Source organism: Marmota marmota, unplaced genomic scaffold, assembly GCF_001458135.2.
Source record: "Marmota marmota marmota unplaced genomic scaffold, marMar, whole genome shotgun sequence".
NCBI classification, from domain to species: Eukaryota; Metazoa; Chordata; class Mammalia; order Rodentia; family Sciuridae; genus Marmota; species Marmota marmota.
Genome location: NW_026000174.1, coordinates 16208852 through 16228381, shown reverse-complemented (window position 1 = coordinate 16228381; position 19530 = coordinate 16208852). Strand labels below are relative to the sequence as shown.

The window sequence follows — 19530 nt, the reverse complement described above, 5'->3', positions numbered from 1 at the left end:
CTACTTCAAAGCCAGCCTCAGCAACTTAGTGAGGCCCTAGGCAACTCAGTGAGACCCTGTCTCAAAAAAGGTTAGGGGTGTGGCTCAGTGGTTAAGCACCTCTGAGTTCAATCCCTCCCCCACACCTCAAAGAATCCACAAATTATACCTGGCCCATAGGTTTTCATCATTCATTTGTTCATTCACTCAACAAATACTTAATAATTGTATGCTATATGCCAGTCACTATTCTAGGCACTGAGGATTTAGATAAAAATCCTTGCTTTTAAGAAACTAAGGTGGGTGGCAGGCAGAGATAAAAGGCCTGAAAAATAAATATGTCAGATGGTGATAGATGCTGTACAGGATAAAAAGAAAGAGGTTGTTGGGAATGGGGATGTGGCTCAAGTGGTAGCACTCGCCTGGCATGCGCGAGGCACTGGGTTCGATCCTCAACCCCACATAAAGATAAAATAAAGATATTGTGTCCACCTAAAACTAAAAAATACATATTAAAAAAGGAAAGAAAGAAAGAGGTTGTGGTGTCCTATAGGGAAGAAGTGGATATTTTTTAATAGGATTGGAGAAGGTCTCACTGAGAAGGTAATATTTGATCAAAACAGCTGAGAGAAATAAGACAATGAACCATGCAAAAAGTTAGGGAAAGAAGGAAGGAAGTACAAATGCAAAGTCCTTGAGACAAAAATATATCTGTCTTGTTCAAAGAACAGTGAGAAAACCAACAGGGCAGAGTGAGCAGGTGGAAAGAAAACGAACATAAGAGAAGCCAATTCATACATACCTTGTAGTTGTAGAACACTAAGGACTTTGGCTTTTTCTCTGAGAAAGAAAATGTCAATTAAGAAATTAGATAATTAAGAAGTTAGATATACAAATCCAAAATTCAGGATAGAAGTCTGAGCTAGATTTGTCAATAAATAGAAGACAATTAAAACTGTGAAAGTGGCCTTTAAATGCTATGAAATACTCAAAGTTCCCAATGAATAGCAACTGTTATTACAATTACTTTTGATTAGGGGCTGGGGATGTGGCTCAAGGGTAGCGCGCTCGCCTGGCATGCGTGCGACCCGGGTTCGATCCTCAGCACCACATACAAACAAAGATGTTGTGTCCGCCGATAACTAAAAAATAAATATTAAAATACAATTACTTTTGATTATCTGTTCTTGCACTCTCCTCATACCCTTCCTTTCAAATTTACAATTAAAACATCAGTTAAGTGAAGGTACTATGATGTTAGCAGTAAAAGCAAGAATTTTAGAATTGGGTTTGAATCCTCTTTCTCTTAGTCATTTACTAGTTCTATGACCTTTGAGCCTCAATTTTCTTTTCCATAAGATGGGGCTGGGGTTGCTGCTTCATAGGTAGAGCGCTTGCCTAGCACGCGTGAGGCACTGGGTTGATCCTCAGCACCACATAAAAATAAAATAAAGATACTGTGTCCACCTATAACTAGAAAATAAATTTTTTTAAATGGGGCTTATTGTCTCTATCTTATAGAATTGTTACCTTATGGATGGCAAAGCATCCATTCATTTGTCCAAAAATGCTTTTCTGGGGTGCGGGGAATTTACTGGAGATTACTTTACCACTGAGCTACATCCCCAGAAATTTTTTATTAAATATAATTAAATATATAAAATATAAAAAATATTTTTTTATTTTAGGACAAGGTCTTACTAAGTTGCTTACAGCCTTGCTAAATTGCTAAGACTGGCCTTGAACTTTTGATTCTCCTGCCTCAGCCTCTGGAGCTGCTGGGATTATAGGTGTATACCACCACAACCAGTTTGTCCAACAAATTCCTACTGGGCCCCTATTACAGGCCTAGCACTGTGTTAAGCAATAGGGCTTTGGAACAAGAACAGGCACTGTCCTCATATAGCTTAGAGCCAAGGGACCACAATATTTTCAAGTAACCAGACAAAAGGTTTTTTTTAATTTTTATATCTTAATAAGTAAATAAACATCCTCATAAGGTAGTAAAATAGTAAGTTCTAAATTATTAATAGTTCTTATAATTTTTTAATTAAAACAAAAAGTCTAGGCATGGTGGTACACACCTATAATTTCAGCAACTCAGAAGGCTGAGGTAGGAGGATCACAAGTTCAAGGTCAGCCTCAGCAATTTAGCGAGTCCTAAGCAATTTAATGAGATCCTGTCTCAAAAATATAAAATTAAGAAGCAAAAAAAAAAAAAAAGGGTTGGGGTTGTGGCTCAGTGGTAGAGCGCTTGCCTGGAATGTGAGATACACTGGGTTCAATCCTCAGCACCAGATAAAAAGAAATACATAAAGGTATTTATTTCTTTTTATTTATTTATTTCTACAACTAAAAATGTATTTTAAAAAAGAGGACGAGGAGGAGGGCTGGGAATGTAGCTCAGTGGTAAAACACCCCTGGACTCAATCTGCAATACAAAAAGAAAAAGAAAAAAAAAAAAAAAACTCAACATAATAAGCTCATAGAAAATACATTTTAGAACTGGAAATATTTTTAGAAATAAGAATATCCAATTCTCTCATTTAATAAAGACAAAGAGTCCAGAATAAATTTATTTAGGACATTTATTCAGTCAGTTCATGTGCCAGGTGCTGGGAATAGAGAGATAAGTAAAACACAGTTCCTTACCTTATGTCAAGTAAATATGTGCCAAGGGGGGTGTATACCCCTAATCCCAGCAACTGGGGCAACTGAAGAAGGAGGATCACAAGTTTAAAGCCAGTTTCAGCAATTTAACAAGGCCTTAGGCAACTTATGGAGACCCTGTCTCAAAATTAAAATAATAAAAAAAAAAGGTTGGAGATGAGTGGTGGTTAAGTGCCTTGGTACTAAAAAAAGGAGTTACAGAAAGATGGAGAAAAACCCAGGAATCATGTGCATGCCTGTAATCCAAGATATTTAGCAGGCTGAGGCAAAAGGATTACAAGTTTCAGGTAAGCCTCAGCAACTGAGTGAGAACTTTGTCTCAAAATAAAAAGCACTGGGGATCTAGCTCAGTGGCAGAGCACCCCTGGCTTCAATATCCTCAGTATCACAACAAAACAAAACAAAAAGGAGCCGGGTGCACTGATGCACACCTGTAATACCAATGACTCAGGAAGCTGAAACAGGAGGATCACAACTTACCTTCCTCAGCAACTAAGTGAGACCCTGTTTCTAGCACCCCTGGGTTCAACCACTGGTTTTTTCAAAAAAAGACACCAGACCCACTGACTAAGCAGACAAGACAGAAAGGAGAGATTAAGACCTTCCTCCTTCATCCCTGAGATGAAGTAATACTCCCCCTCCAGACTAGCAACATTTCCAACTTTATCCTTGTCACTTGCATAGGCAATCTCAACATCAAACTCGTACTAGAAAAACAGCACTATGAAGCAGAAGGAGCACACCTTGGAATTCTGCAGATCTAACTGAAACTTTGGCTCCACCACTAATTAGCTGTGTATGTCTTCATTCATCTGTTTCTGCATCTGGAAAACGGTGACAATGCTTACTTTTGGGAGCTGTGGTAAACATCAGCAATGTACCTAATGTGTTCAGATGTACCTAGAAAAATGCCTGACATGCAGAGGTTACCCAATAATGCTATTATTTCTTATTATTGAAGACAGTTCTCCCTTGTTTACACCATACCTAGTGATTACAGACATCAGCAGAGGCATAGATCAGGGCTCCCACAATAATATAGAATATTCCAAGAGTTATGGCACCTTCACTGGTTACTTCTTTTTTTTTTTTTTCTTTCTCCTTCCACACTTTTTGATGCAATGTAGTTGTATATAATGATGGGATTTGTTGTTACATATTCGTACACGTGCACAATATAACAATATAATTTACCCAATTTCAATCCCCAGGATTTCTCCTCTCCCTCCTTGCATCTCACCCTGGCTACATTTTTCTTTTCTTTTTTTTTTACACCCTGGCTACATTTTTTCAATCTTTCCTCCATTCAATGTTTATCTATTCAAGTCTCCACTCCACTTTGCCAACTTGAAAAATAAAATCTGTGAACCTGCCCCTCCTGTCTCTTCTTCAAAATACAAACCTCTTTCCTTCTTTCCCTTACCACTATATTTCTCAAACAAGAAGTCTTTTGTTGCCTCTACACCCTCACCTCATGCTCACTCCCTAAGCCACAGTAGTCTAGCTTCCGTCCCCACCCTTCCACTGAAACTGTTATCACCAAGGTCACCAATGACTCAGTAGCCTCATTTCAGGGCTCACCCTACTTGTTCTCTCTGCAATAGCCACTACTGCCCTCTTATAGAAGCTCTCTCATTCTTGGCTTCCCAGATAATACTTTCTCAGAACTACTTCTCTGATCGCTCCTCATTAGGCTCCCTAACTTTACATAACACTACATGTAATTGACAGTTCCTTGGGCTCTATTCTCAAACCCATTCCTTTCCCCATTTTACTCAGGTGATCTACTTCTATGATTTCCACTATCATTTAGATGTCATGATTCCGCCTCTCGGAAGACCCAAAACTCATATCTCCCTACAAGTAACAGATATTTCTCTGGATGTCACCCATAAGTATTTCAAAAACTGTTAGGTACATTGGCACATGCCTGTAGTTCCAGTGACTAAGGAGACTAAGGCAGGGCAATTTAATGAGACCCTGTTTCAAAATAAAAAATAAAAAGGGCAGGGGATATGGTTCAGAGGTAGAGAACCACTGGGTTTCAATCTTCAATACCACAATAATTAAAAAAAAAAATTAACTTTCCCAAATTAGCTCTCCTTGTATTCCATGTATTAATAGCATCAAAGTAATATCCAGTCACCCAACACTTCCTCTTTCACCCTCTACTCAAGTTAAGTAAACCACCATGACCCTTGTTCCAGCCTCCTCATCTGCTATCCTAACAGCCTTCTGGCTGACTTCCCTGACTCTAGTTTTAATCTATCCATCCTAAGCAGAGGTATAAGGGAGCTCATTTTGCTACACTACTCTTAACTATTATCTCCATCTTAAATATCTATAGCAAAGCTCAACTCTAATAGGATCTCAGTTCTTTGCTATGAAATACAAGGTCATTCAGGATCTGGCCCTCCCATACATTCAGCTTCATCTTTCTGCCACTTCTTCCAAGTATCCCAAAACTCCAGCTCAAAGAACAATTCACCACTCCCTAAATATGCCATGCTTTTTTATACTTACATTACCAAATCACCTTCTAGAGTCATCTGCCTGGCATAGTATTGGTCATCCTTGAAGATCAAGCTTTAAACAGCTTTGATATCTTCCCTGACTCTAAGATCTTAGACATTTTGATCCTCCTTTCTCTCCCAGTACATTTTCTATGTACCTCTATTGTAGCGTTTGTGACGCTGTATTGTGGGCATTTGTTTATCTTCTTGGTCATCTGTGGGTTGCTCATGGACAAAAACTATTTTTCACAACCCTTGCAACTTGCCCAGATCTCAAGATGAGCAACCAGACTGACTAAAATCTAACAAGAAATACTCCCCCACTCTTGTCAGGAGAGCAAACTCTAAAAGCAGCAGGAAGTTTCACTGGGTTCAGCTTCCCCTCTAGCAAATACCTCCAGATGCTGCTTGGACTCTGACCCCAAAGGAGCTATTCCTAACCTGATTCCTGAGGCCCCACTGCCTGAACAGCCTTTTCAATAAAAAGAGAGCCTCCTTAAGATTAAAATTCTTTGGAAAATAATTTATAAAATGGGCTGTGACTCCAGGGAAGACTGGCAACTGCCAGATACATCTCAGAAAAAAAATGTGAAATAACTCCAAGACCTTTATACACTTTCAAAAGCATATTTTTTTAACAGTCTGGACTCATATTCTTGACTTCAATTTGCCCCTTGGGAAAATGCCCTGCCCCATACTATCACAACAAGTATCTTCACTGAGCAGAAATCTATAATGACTTCTCTCAGTCTAAAATGGTATAACATGGTAATTAAGAGCAAAGACTGAAAATTTATCACTTAGGCTTGAATTCCAACTCCACCACTTTTTTTTTAATGGCATGGTTCATAAATTTGAGTATCATCCTTGCACAGGGGCCAAGCTAATCTCCTCTGCATGACTTCAATTTTTAGTTTATGTGCTGCAAAGCAAGCCCTTCACCACTTATTAACCATGTGGGTTTGGGCAATTTATTTAAGTTCTCTGAGCCTCAGTTTTCTCTTCTGGGAAACATTAAGATAATACTACCCTCTTAGGGTTGGTTTACTGATTAAATAAGCTAATAATAAAGATTAAACAAACTTAACATTTAAAATGCTAAGAATAGTGCCTGCTACATGGTGAAGACTTAGTAAATTATATATAAGCTTATTCAGGTTTCAAGACCCTCTGTCATTCACAGCCTGGAAAAAAAAAAAAAAAAAACTGTTGCCCTGTCCCAGTTCATTTTCCAACATCTACCAGTTCCCAATCCTTTTAATTTCTGACCTCATTTGTAATCCTTTGCCTCTACTCACAACACCAATGAGCTTCTGCTCAGTTCCTTCCTCCATCCTTAGTTGCAAATTCTCCCTCTGACAATGCTACCTTCAGCTTCCCAGGAAATAACCCCTGCCGTAGTATCCCACATACAACACACATAACAACAGTATAGTAGGGTACAACCTTCTCCAGAGAATTCTATTCTCTGCTCACTCCCAACTACATTCAAGTCATTTTCATAATCCAAATGCCTACTGAGCTTCTGCATTATATAAACATTAAGCAGAGTTTTAGAGGCTGGTTAAGTCACACCATCTCTAGGAAAACTACTAGACTACAGTGATTCATACAAATGTCTGCCTTCCCTCAACTACTAAAGTTTTAAACTATAACATATACTTCCATGTTCATATCATCTAATCATCTCTCCTAAATTTAATTCTGATTTTCAATCAATACATTCCCATCATCCTAGAACAGTGACTTGGTCATAGTAAATGGTTTATTTTATTTTTTTAGTTATAGATGGGTACAATATCTTTATTTTGTCTATTTTTATGTCGTGCTGAGGATTGAACCCAGTGATTCACATATGAGAGGCAAGAATTCTGTCACTGAGCCACAACCCCAGCCCAATAGTAAAAGTTTAAGAAGTATTAACTGGATATAACCAATCTAACCCAATTTCTTCATCCTTTTCATTTTTCCCCATAGTACTGGGGATTGAGCCCAGATATGCTCCACTGAGCTGTATCCCAGCCCTTTCTATGTCTTATTTTAGACAGGTTCTTACTAAACTGTTGAGGCTGGCCTTGAACCTGCAATCCTCCTACCTCAGCTTCTAGAGTAAGGGAGGGATGAATTAGATCCCATTGTCCTCTCTCCCTCTATCTCTATGCTTGCATCTCCTCTATCATAGTAATGAGCACTACCAAAGATGCATGGATAGACAGATGGAAGAAAAGGAGGAAGGAAGGAAGGGAGGCAGGAAGGAAGGAAAGCAGAAAGGAGAAATGCCTTACTCAAAACCATATCGCTGGTTAATAGCAGAGTGAGGACAGGAACTCAAAACTGTTTTTTAAGACTGAAATGGTATATGAAATCTCACCCCACCACCACCACCCCAACCTTCTTCTGGGCCACCTACAAATTACCAAGGGAGAAGATAGTTCCCTGGTTGTACTCTTAGTTTCATATAGCTTCCAACCTATCCAATGAAGAGGTAAGAGAGAAAAGAAGGGCCATTATCAGATATTCCCAAGAGCTTCCTAGGTATGACTTTAGGAAGCTCAAGCCAGAGTAGGTTACCACCAGAGACAAATTCACTTGACAGCTGCCCTCCTGGAAACAATTAACTTAGCCGATTTTCCTTTGATAGAATCTTAAGCTTGAAGGGAGTATTTTGAAATTACTTGGACTGACAACTGAATGTTAAAAACCCTAAGAAGAGCCAAGTGCAGTGGCACACACATATAATCCCAGTGGCTTGGGAGGCTGAGGCAGGAGGATCACGAGTTCAAAGACAGCCTCAGCAACAGTGAGGTGCTAAACAACTCAGTGAGACCCTGTCTCTAAATAAAATGCAAAATAGGGTTGGAGATGTGGCTCAGTGGTTAAATGCCTCTGGGTTCAAGCCCTGGTTTAAAAAAAAAAAAACACCTAAGAATGCCTAACTTCCTTTGTCCCCACTTGAGTTGGATATAGAAGAAACACAGGCTAGAGGTTAACATTTAACATTTAGTAAGAGCTAATATGTCAGGGAGTCTGATAAATGTTCAACATAGATTATCTCATCTTAATCCTCAAAACAACCCTGTGAGGTTATAATATGATTATCTCCATATTATAGATTATTACAGATGAAGTAGGTTCAGAGAGGTTAAGTAACTTTCCCAAAACATTACAGGTAGCAGGCAATAGGACAAGGCAGTCTGATCCAGGACCCATGCATTTTTATCACTAGTTGAGGTACAACTTATCTGGGAAGACTTCCTCGACAATGTCCCCCACTACCAAGATTAGGAGGCCCCTACACCCTCACTATCCTTTACCCCACTATCTCTATACTCCATTCCTTCTATCATAGCAGTCAGCATCACCAAATAATGAGTTCCATAAGGACAAAAACTACTAAATTTTACATTTCCTATGTCCCTTGTACCTAGCATTGCATTTGTGATTTAATCAAGATTTTTCTTTGAGAATAAACAACAACCAAGGAATATAGAACAATGAAGGAAAGACATAGGCTTTAAAGTCAAATGTATTTAGATCTAAATCCAGGTTTAGCCAATTCATAGCTCTGTATCCTGAAAAAGCCACTTGACCTCTCTGAGGCTCAGTTTCCCTATCATTACAATAGGGATTAGAATGTGACCACATATGTGATGAATTTCTCTGCTCTATAAATCTTGCAATGGTCTTAGATAAGTAAAGCAATATTTTTTTGATCAGTTTCCTGGATACAGATTTAGTTTTGTGATATTAAACTATTTTTCATAAATAAATAGTAATGAAAATTTGTTTTTAAATGTAAACAATAGTGTAGTGAAAAAATAGTACCTTATAAAGTGCTTGGTGCATTAAAATTACTGTTTTATTACCATTCTTCTCATTTCTCCTTCTACATATGCTGATAAAAAAAATTAAAAAATAAAAGAACAGTAGTCCAGGAATCCAGAGTCAAATGCTATAACCTTAGTTCTGTACTTCTCCTCTCTGGGTTCAGTTTCCTTATCTACAACTCACAGAACTGCTGGTTCAGTTAAATAAAATTAAATAAATTAAATTAAATTAAATGTGCTTGAGGGTTAGGGTTGTGGTTCAGTGGTAGAGTACTTGCCTAGAAGGTATAAGGAAACAGGTTCAATCCTCAGCATCACATAAAAAATAAACAAAATAAAGTTATTCAAAAAATTATGGTCTATTTATAAAAAAAAATGCTTGAGTGGATAAATAATACTAAACAGAGGAAAGAAACTATCATTCCCTATCCTCTAAATAAACTTTTTGCTCTTGGAAAAAAAATAAATAAATAAACTATCATTCCACCTCTCTGGCTTCTAAAATCATTCCTCACCAGAATGCACACTCTGTGTTGAAGCTCAAGAAAGAAGACTAATCTTTCAAAGGTTTAGCAGTTATAAAGGGATGGAGTATTTGCAATGTCACTAGGAGAAAGAGCCAATCCCACCAAGGAGCTAAAGTAAGACACTGCCAAGTGGCTGTGCTCCAGGAATCCTTAGCTAATTAAGGCTTTGCTTCCCTTCCCTGTCTGCCTGTGACCTCTGCAAAGGCTAGAGAACACCAAGTGCTCCACATCAGCTCTTCTCTTGGCCAGAGTGACATAAGGTATTACTGGCCAAGGATCAGCGTAAACTATTGCTAAGAGGTTCCTGTCCTTGGTTTTCCTTAGAACAAGGTGAAAAACAAGGAGTCCTTCACTCCTTGTCCTGCAATTAGCAATTCAGGATTCTGAAGAATATGCCCTACACACAGCTACTAGGAACCTAGGTCTGGAACATTCCAGGTGTGACACAAGTGAAGCCAGTCAGGCCCTCTGGATAGAGGAAGAAGCCCTCTTGCATTTGGAACTGGAGGTAAAGCAAAGGGACTGGTCCTCCCATGCTCAGCTAAGAATATCTAATCTTAGATGCTCCCAAGGCAACTTTCAGACTCTTCTTCAAGTTGCATAGGCCTCAGGGACTTAACCACTTCCTTTGCTCATTAAAGCAGAACTCCTACTCCAACACTTAGTACTCCCTTCCCCCACACCTGGTTCTGGGGGTAAAAGCCAACTATCTCCCCCTTTTTGTTGCAGGAGTTTAACTGTTAGGTTCTAAAAGAATATAAACTATAAACAACAAACATGGGTACGTAAAAAAGGTTTAAAAAGTCTTAATAGCTGGGGATGTAGCTCAATGGGAGAGCATTTGCCTAACATGCATAAAGCCCTGGGTTCAATCCTTAGTATCACCAAAAAAAAAAAAAAAAAAAGAGTTGAAAAGTTAGTTACAGTCACTGTCCCCACTTCACAGTGCCTGGTTCCTGTAATAAATGTTGCTATTAAAGAACAGCTACAATCCATTAGTTTTTAAAACTTATTTTTAAATAATGGAATGACAGTTTCTTTCCTCTATTTAGTATCATTTATCCACTTTAGCAAGTATTTTCAAGTATAGTTCAAGTCAAGCCTAATTATGAGTCTCAATATTTAATTAGGTCTCTAATGAAATAACAGACAGAGGTAATAAACATCAATGAATCCTACAATCATTAGGCAAAAACTGACACAAGTGAAGCCAATCAGGCCCTTTGGATAGAGGAAGAAGCCCTCTTGCATTTGAAACTATTTTAAGGAAATATTTTAATGAATACATCAAGTTGACAACCTCTGACCCTACTCATTCATTTTAACCTCACAAAAAGGAAATCAGACAGATTCAGTTAGAGAAGAAAGAAAAGGGGGGAAAAAAGATTAAACCTAAATCCAACCAAGCCTTAGGATCAAACTCCCTTTTTACAGGAAATACAGAAGATATAAGAATGTCTTAAATGACACCATAAGAAGACAATCAACAAAATCCAGAAATTGGAAAAGCCTTTAAGCAAATGATCTACTTCCTCTATATAAAATTGCAAGAAAAGAGAAAAAAAGAAGTGGGAAGCTATGGATAAGGCTCAAGATTTAGATCAAGCAATGTATAGACCTTCTTGGAGTACTGATAAAAACAAATCAATTCTGCAAAAATATCAGGGCGGGTATATCTCAGTGGTAGAACAATTGCCTAGCATTTAAAAGGCCCTAGATTTAATTCCTACACAATCAATTTTTAAAAAAAAATCATGGTCATTACAGGAAATTTAAAATAAAATCACAAGTTGAGAATATTAAAGGGATTTATTGGTTTTTTAGGCATGATAATGATATTTTGGTTATCTTTTCAAAAACAGTTCTTTTGGATATATAGTATCTGAAATGTTTACAAATGGAATTTGCTTCAAAATAATCTAAGATGATGGAAGAATAAAGATGAAACAAGATTAGTAAAATTGTCCATGAGTGCATAATTGTAGATAATGAGTAATGGGCACATGAGGGTTCATTATATATATTACATTTATTATTATTTTTAAATATGTTTATAATTTCCATAATAAAACTTTTAAAAATATATTTTCATTATAGATGAACACAATACCTTTATTATTATATGGTGCTAAGGATGGAACCCAGTGCCTCACATGTGCTAGGCAAGCACTCTACCACTGAGCCACAACCCCAGCCCCACAATAAAAATTTTTTAAGTTCAAAAATTAAAAGTTGGCCAGGCATGATGGTGCATGCCTGTAATCCCAACAATTTGGGAGGCTGAGGCAGGAAGATTCCATTTCAAAGCTAGCCTCAGCAACTTAGGTGGCTCAATGGTTAAGTGCCCCAGGGTTCAACCCCCAGTACCAAAAAAATTGGAAACTGGAGATACAGCTCAGTGGTATAGCTCTTGGTTTGTTCCCCAGCATCTCCAAAAAAAAAAAAAAAAAAAAAGCTAATTGTGGAGGGACTACAATCTACAATTGAGACTTATCAGAGGAGCCTCAAGTTCTTAGCAATGACTCACCCCTCCCACAGTGATTCCTGAGGTACCTCTGGGAAGCCAGAGGACACCTGAAAAAAAAGTTTAAGAGTCACTGCTGCATTGGAAGAAATACAGATCCTGGGTAACAAAAACTGGATTCAAATCTTGGCTCTGCTGCCTTAATAGAAGTATGACACCTTACAGAAGTTACCCTCAGAGCTTCATCTTACTCTTGTGCAAATAGGGCTACCTCCCAGAATAGCAAATAGGATCAAATAAGAGATTGAAATATTTTTATGTTAGAAGAGAATTTGCCTTTTATTTCTGACAGTAATATTAGTCAACTCTCACCCCATTCCTAACTTTCATGCCAATCCCTTCCAATCTTCATCAAATACACATAAATACACATAAATATTCTGTGAATACATGAGAGGTAGCAGAAATCAAGATTCAATCAGCCAAGTGCGGTGCTGTATGCCTGCAATCCCAGCAGATCAAAAGGCTGAGGCAGGAGAATCACAAGTTCAAAGCCCGCCTCAGCAAAAGTGAAGTGCTAAGCAACTCAGTAAGACCACGTCTTGAAATAAAATACAAATAGGGCTGGGGATGTGGCTCAGTGGGGAGTGCCCCTGAGTTCAATCCCCAGCACAAAAAAAATTCAGTGGGCAATCCCTATATGTGTGGCCATCAGAGGACATATGTCTCTAAATCACCATCCCAAAAGATTAAAAAAATAATTAAAAGGCACATGTAATGAAGGCCAACTATTGGGGGGAAATGGCTGAATACATATATACACATGTATATGTATACATATGTAGCTATTAATATGTGTATTGTATATATGTATACATATGGTTACATATGTACACACATGTCTGTGTGTGTGTGTGTGTGTGTATATATATCAGTACAATCTGAACTTTATCAGTTTAATTGCAAATAAACAGCTCTTCTGTGAGGTCATCTTAAGATTCCATATACCTCAACATTGATTCTGTTATGACAATTTTCCTCTTAATCAACTGCATCATAACAAATAATGTGGTTGTAAGACCATGATATTATCACTATTTTGCACAATGTCATTGTAAGAGACCTATTCAGTTATAATTTTGTAAGCATACTAATGATCAAACCTGCATGGACATTAATTAGAGAATGGGGTAATGGGACAAAAATGTTGCAGGTACTTATCCTCAATAAAAATGGAAAATGTTTTATGTTTGTGGGTTTATAAGCACAACAAAAGAGCTACCTTAAAATGATTATGCATAAACTTACAAGTTCTATTTATTTTGAAATTCTGTCAGTGTTAGTGACAGTTTATTTAACTGCCTGTTCCTGACTCTGAAATAGTGAGACCAATCTTTTTATCAACACTTAGATTACCTTCTTTCACAGCCCTTTATGTTTTAAAGGGTTTTGTCTATAAACAAAGTGCATTTACTGGGAAATAATTCAACCTTTCCAGCTGTGTTTATTAACACTACTTTTTCTTCTCAAAATGTTGATCCAGATTTTAACCAACCATATACAATTACCAAAGCTTCATAACAACATGTTTGAGCTAATATTGCTAATGAACAAGAAAGTGAAAGTAAACATGTAGATATTCAAGCACTTAGCCCTGCTAACTGTTGCTTATTTTGGCCTTACACTGTGTCCAAGGTCATTCACTCACTGGACAGGTTTATGTCCTATGATGCCATCAACTTCCAGTCAAAGAACTACTCAGCACAGGCAAACTAATGTACACACAGAACTAGCATAACTGAAATCAAAAGCAAAGATATGTATGTAAATGTACAATTTCCATTATGCTTATTAAAATCCTGAGAGCAACTTAAATTCACTATTTATTCAAAGATAAATATTTATTAAGCATCTCTGTCCATCCATGTTAGCTAGGCATTATGGATATAATGAATGAGATATAATAGTTCACGGCCTCAGGAGATTCACATAAACATATCCCTTTACTGCTTTCATGGATTGCTAAGGTTCCAAAGGACACCAAAATTAAGAGAGTGTTACAAGAGATGACATTTTTATTCCCTTATGAACACAATTTGTCAAAAGGCAGCCTGCTCCAAGAAGCAGCCTCAAAATCACCAGTCTATGGGGAAGTTACAAGCTGCCCCACTGCTAGAAAATTAAGAAAAGGGTTTCTGAGATAAAGGTTTTTGTCTACAACTCAACAAACGTTTACCGAATTTCTACTTTGTCCTTTTGGTTGGTTGTTTGGTTGGTTGGTACTTAAAACCCAGGGGCACTTAACCACTGAGCTGTATCCCCAAACCTTTTCTTATTCTTTAAGATAGAGAGCCTCACTAAGTTGCTGAGGCAGGCTTTGAACTTACAATCCCCCTGCCTCTGCCTCCCAAATCACTGGGATTACAGGTGAGCACCACCATGCCCAGCTATATCTGTATCTTGACCTGGGTGGTTATTACATACATGAGCATACACATTGGTAAATATTCATCAAGCATTTGATTACTTTTATTGTATGTATGAGATAACTCAATACTTGTTTTTTCTGATGAGATAAAGATTAATCAGTCCTGGGGATGTGGCAACTGCTGCAGCAGTAGCATGACAGTGAGCACAGTGGGATGGGAGAAAGAACTTTCCATTCATTTTGTTCCAGGAAGCTAGTGGAGGAGAAAGTAAAAATCCCCAGTAGGTGGGTTCTGATTACTGGTGCCATTGGACTTCTTGGCAGAGCTGTATACAAAGAATTTCAGTAGATTAACTGGCATGTTTTGGGTTGTGGTTTTAGAAAGGCAAGACCAATATTTGAACAAGTTAATCTATTGGTTTCTAATGCAGTTCATCACACATGCATGATTCTCGGCTTCATGTTATAGTATATCGCACAACAGAGAGGCCAGATATTGTAGAGAATCAGCCAAATATTGCTTCTCAACTTAATGTGGATGCTTTTGGAATATTAGCTAAGGAAGCAGTGACAGAGCATTTCACATCTGTAATAGCTTAGATTATGTATTTGATGGAATAAATCCACCTTATAAGGAGCAAGACACACCAAGTCCCCTAAATTTGAATGGTCTGCATTTTCTCCTAATTTTGTTAGGAAAAAATGCAGACCTGGAAAACCATTTAAGAGCTGCTGTTTTGAGAATTCCTGTTCCACATGGGGGAAGTTGAAAAACTTGAAGAAAGTACTATGACAGTCATGTTTGTTGAAGTGCAACTCGGCAATCAGTCAGTAAACATGCTCTACTAGCAGCAGAGGTTTTCCACATATGTCAAAGATGTGGTCACTGTATGTCAGCAGGTGGCAGCGAATGATGGAACTGACAATTAAGGGAACCTTTCACCGGTCTGGTAACAAACAGATGACTAAGTACAAAATGACATGTGTAATTATGGATGCCTTCAACCTCTCCAGCATTCACTTAAGACCTATTACTGACAGCTCAGTTATAGGAGCACAACATCCATGAAATGCTCATCTCGACTGCTTTAAATTAGAGACATTGGGCATTAGCCAATGAACACCATTTTGAATTGGAACCAAAGAATCACTCCAGCCTTTCCTCCCTGGCAAGAGATGGAGACAAACAGTCTTCTATTAATTTAGGTATTATGGATTTTTTAAAATGAAAAGTATAATATGTGACACTTTTTAAAGAAAATCGAGGCTGGGGATGTGGCTCAAGCAGTAGCGCACTCGCCTGGCATGTGTGCGGCCCGGGTTCGATCCTCAGCACCACATACAAACAAAGATGTTGTGTCCGCCGAGAACTAAAAAATAAATATTAAAAAAATTCTCTCTCTCTCTCTCTCTCTCTCTCCCCCCCCCACTCTCTTTAAAAAAAAAAAGAAAAGAAAAGAAAATCATCTGTAAGGTACTCTTTAATTGCAGCTCTTAATGATCTCTCAGGCAAATGATGGTCTTGTACTAGTGAAACTGTCTAAAAAAACTATAGGCAATGAGGCTGTTTGCAGTAATGATTTTTGTTTATCATTTCATTTGTTCTGTCTTAACTTGCAGTTTGAATAAAGTAAACTATAATTCTTAAATATTTGAGAATCAGAAATGAAACAGATGTGCTATAAACATATTTTGGATGAAATATATTGTTCATTATTACAACTTCCATATTTTCAGGGTGTTTTGAGGGGAGTTGTTGTGTTGGTTTGCTTGTTTTTTGAATTTTTTTATGTTTTGTTTTTGCAGTTATTGACACTTGTATGTTGATTATTTCAAAATGGTGGAGCATGTCTGTAATCCCAGTGGTTCAGGAGGCTAAGGCAGGGGGATTGCAAATTCAAAGCCACTCCCAGCAATTTAGCAAGGTCCTAAGCAACTTAGCGAGACTCTGTCTCAAAATGAAAAATAAAAAGGGCTGGGATGAAGCTCAGTGATAAAGCGCCCTGGGTTCAATCCCCAGTACCCAAAAAATTTAAAATTTTTTTTTAAAAATAAAGTGTGTGAAACTATACAAAAATTACTGATATCATTATTTGCTTTGGTTGAGCTCAGATCAAATACTTGAAGAAAGAAACTTTATTTTTGCAACTTCAGTACAGTATGTGTATATATATATATATATATATATATATATATACACACACACACACACACACACACACACACACACACACACACATATATATGTATGTATATATCCATCTACAAGTTTGATGCCTCCTGCTTTCTTAGCAGTGTATGGTAACCACTCGAGAGAATGGGTGTATGTGTATTTTTTTTCCTGAAACACTTTTATTTTTTAGCCTTTAATGCAATTTATTTATTATAGCATTATAGTTGTACATAGTAGTTGGGTTCATTTTTTTTAGTTGTAGATGAACACAACACCTTTATTTTATTAACTTATTTTTATGTGGTGCTGAGGATTGAACACAGTGTCTCACACATGCTAGGCAAGTGCTCTACCACTGAGCTACAACCCCATGCCAGTTGGGTTCATTTTGACAAAAATCATACAGTCAAGGAATTTTATTTCAATCCCTATCCCCTATCTCTTACCTCTTCCCTCCCCTATTCTCCTTCCTCTACTCTACTGCTCTTCCTTTCACTAATTTATTTATTTATTTTTGATTGATATTTTCTACATATACATAAGGTAAATTCTCTTTGTTACATTTATATGTGCATATAACATGATTTTGTTAAATTCATTCCATATTTTATCCCCTTTCACATCCTTCCTCCCTCCCTCTCATTCTCCTTCTACTCCACTGATATACATATTTATGATATCGAATCTCCACCACCACCCTTTTTCCTTTATTTTGCTCTAGCTTCCACATATGCAAGAAAACATTCAAACCTTGATTGCTGAATCTGGCTTATTTTACTTAGCATGATGTTCTCCATTTCCAACCATTTACTGAAAAATGCTATTATTTCATTCTTCTTTATGGCTGAATTAAACTCCAGTGTATATATAACACTTTTCTTGATCTATTCATCTACTGACAGGCACCTAGGTTGATTCCATAATATAGCTATTGTGAATTGTGCTGCTATAAACATTAAAGTGGCTTTATCACTGTGGTATGTTAATTTTAGTACTTCTGGATAAATACCAACAAATGGATTAGCTCGGTCATATGGTATTCCATTTTGTGAAGAATCTTCATAGTGCTTTCCAGAGTAGTTGTACTAATTTACAGTTTATGTGTATATTTATATTTTAAATATAAATATATAACCATTCTTTATACTCCATGTTGCTGTGATGCTTCATATGTGTGGTTATACTAATAATAAAAGATTTTATAAGTCTTCTGATTACTCATGAATAATGAGTAATAAATATGTATTGCTGGGGCTGGGGATGTGGCTCAAGCTGTAATGCGCTCACCTGGCATGCGCGGGGCACTCAGTTCGATCTTCAGCACCACATAAAAATAAAATAAAGATGTGTGTCCACTGAAAACTAAAAAATAAATATTAAAAAATATATGTATTGCTGGCATGTAAAAAAAAAATTAAGGGCAGGGGTTGTGGCTCAGTGGTAGAGCATCTGCCTAGCATGGGTGAAGCACTAGTTCCATTCACAGCACTGCATATAAATAAATGAATAAAACAAAGATCCATCAACAATTAAAAAATTTTTTTTAATTAAGATTAATCAGTCCGTGCCCTCTAGCAATTCAAAATCTGATAGAAGGATACCATTAAAGTAAAATGGTGATAGTGAGGGGCTATACTAATTACAATAATGGCACAAGAGAGAAAATGAACAAATTAAATAGGAATGAAAAATCAAATCTTCACAGAGAAGAAAATTTAAAGATATCTTGAAGAATGAATAGGTAATTGGGCGTGGTGGTGCACACCTATAATTCTAGCAACTCAGGAGGCTGAGGCATGAGGATTACAAGTTCAAGGCCAGTGTAGGCAATTTAGAGAGACCCAGTCTCAAAATAAAAAAATAAAAAGGACTTGGGAAACAGTTCAGTGGCAAAGCATCCCTGGGTTCAATTACCAGTACCACAAAAAAAAAAGAGAGAGAGAGAGAGAGAGAGAAGGGAAGAATGAATATGTAACCTTTTAATTGAAGAAATAAAAATATTAATTAATTAGTACCTATAGTACCTAGGTAATGCCTAACACTCAACAAGCATTTCAAAAAATAACATTTTCAAGTGCTAAAGAAGTAGCAGCAAATAACCACATTTTACTCCTCCTAAGGAGGCAGCCTGGTCTACCAAAATAAAAGAATCTATCAAGGCCACTGGAGAGGCAGCATATTGCAGTGCTTGAAAACATAGATTTAGAATTAGACATGAAATTTCTTATTAGGGCTGAGGATGTAAGTCAGTGGTAGAGAGCTTGCCTAGCTTGAGTGAAGCCTTAGGTTCCATTCCCTGTACCACAAAAAAGGGAAAATAATAATAATAATTCTAACTAGATTTGAGTCTTACTTCCACCAACTACTAGATACTTGACTTTAGATTCTTCATTTATAAAATGAGAATAACAACATCTATAGCATTGGCTATTGTGAGAATTAAAAACATAACTATACCTGGCACATAAGTACCCCATATACATTTGATTTTTAATCATAAAAATCATTATTATTAACTGTCTGTTTAGAAGCAGCTCAGAATATCCTGTGACTTCCTGGTAGGTCTATTTGAGTACTTAACACAGTACATGACACATAGTAGGCAAGCTTCTTTCTCACACCCCCTGTAAAAAACTTTTCTCCTTGTACCAATATGATTAAACCACATTTTTTTTTATGAATTGACCTTTAGTGGTAAAATAATGCTCTTGTCTTAGGTATCTCTGATAGACACCCAGCACCTAGCATGGGTATTCATAACTGCCTGGCACACAGTAAACACTAACTAAAAATAGGGAACTCCTGAGAACACTCTAGGACATGGACCACTGAAGGGTCAATGATGGGTCACTTCCTAGTACAGCAAGGCCACTCCCTCTGCTTTACTACCCCTAGAGTCATTCATGCACAGAATTGATCAAGTCTCTAACCAGAAGAAGGCCTACTCAT

At 37.3% G+C, this 19530-nt stretch overlaps 1 protein-coding gene, 1 non-coding gene and 1 pseudogene across 9 annotated transcripts in view; 1 reads left to right on the top strand and 2 right to left on the bottom strand.

Annotated features, from left to right (window-relative positions):
• Positions 1-19530, bottom strand: part of Stim1 (stromal interaction molecule 1) — a 250668-nt gene that overhangs the window by 160597 nt on the left and 70541 nt on the right. The window lies entirely within an intron of this gene.
• LOC125612233 lies at positions 5993-6099 on the bottom strand. Its single transcript, XR_007342564.1, has one exon. It is a non-coding gene; the product is annotated as a U6 spliceosomal RNA (small nuclear RNA).
• LOC107156931 lies at positions 14603-15730 on the top strand (annotated as a pseudogene).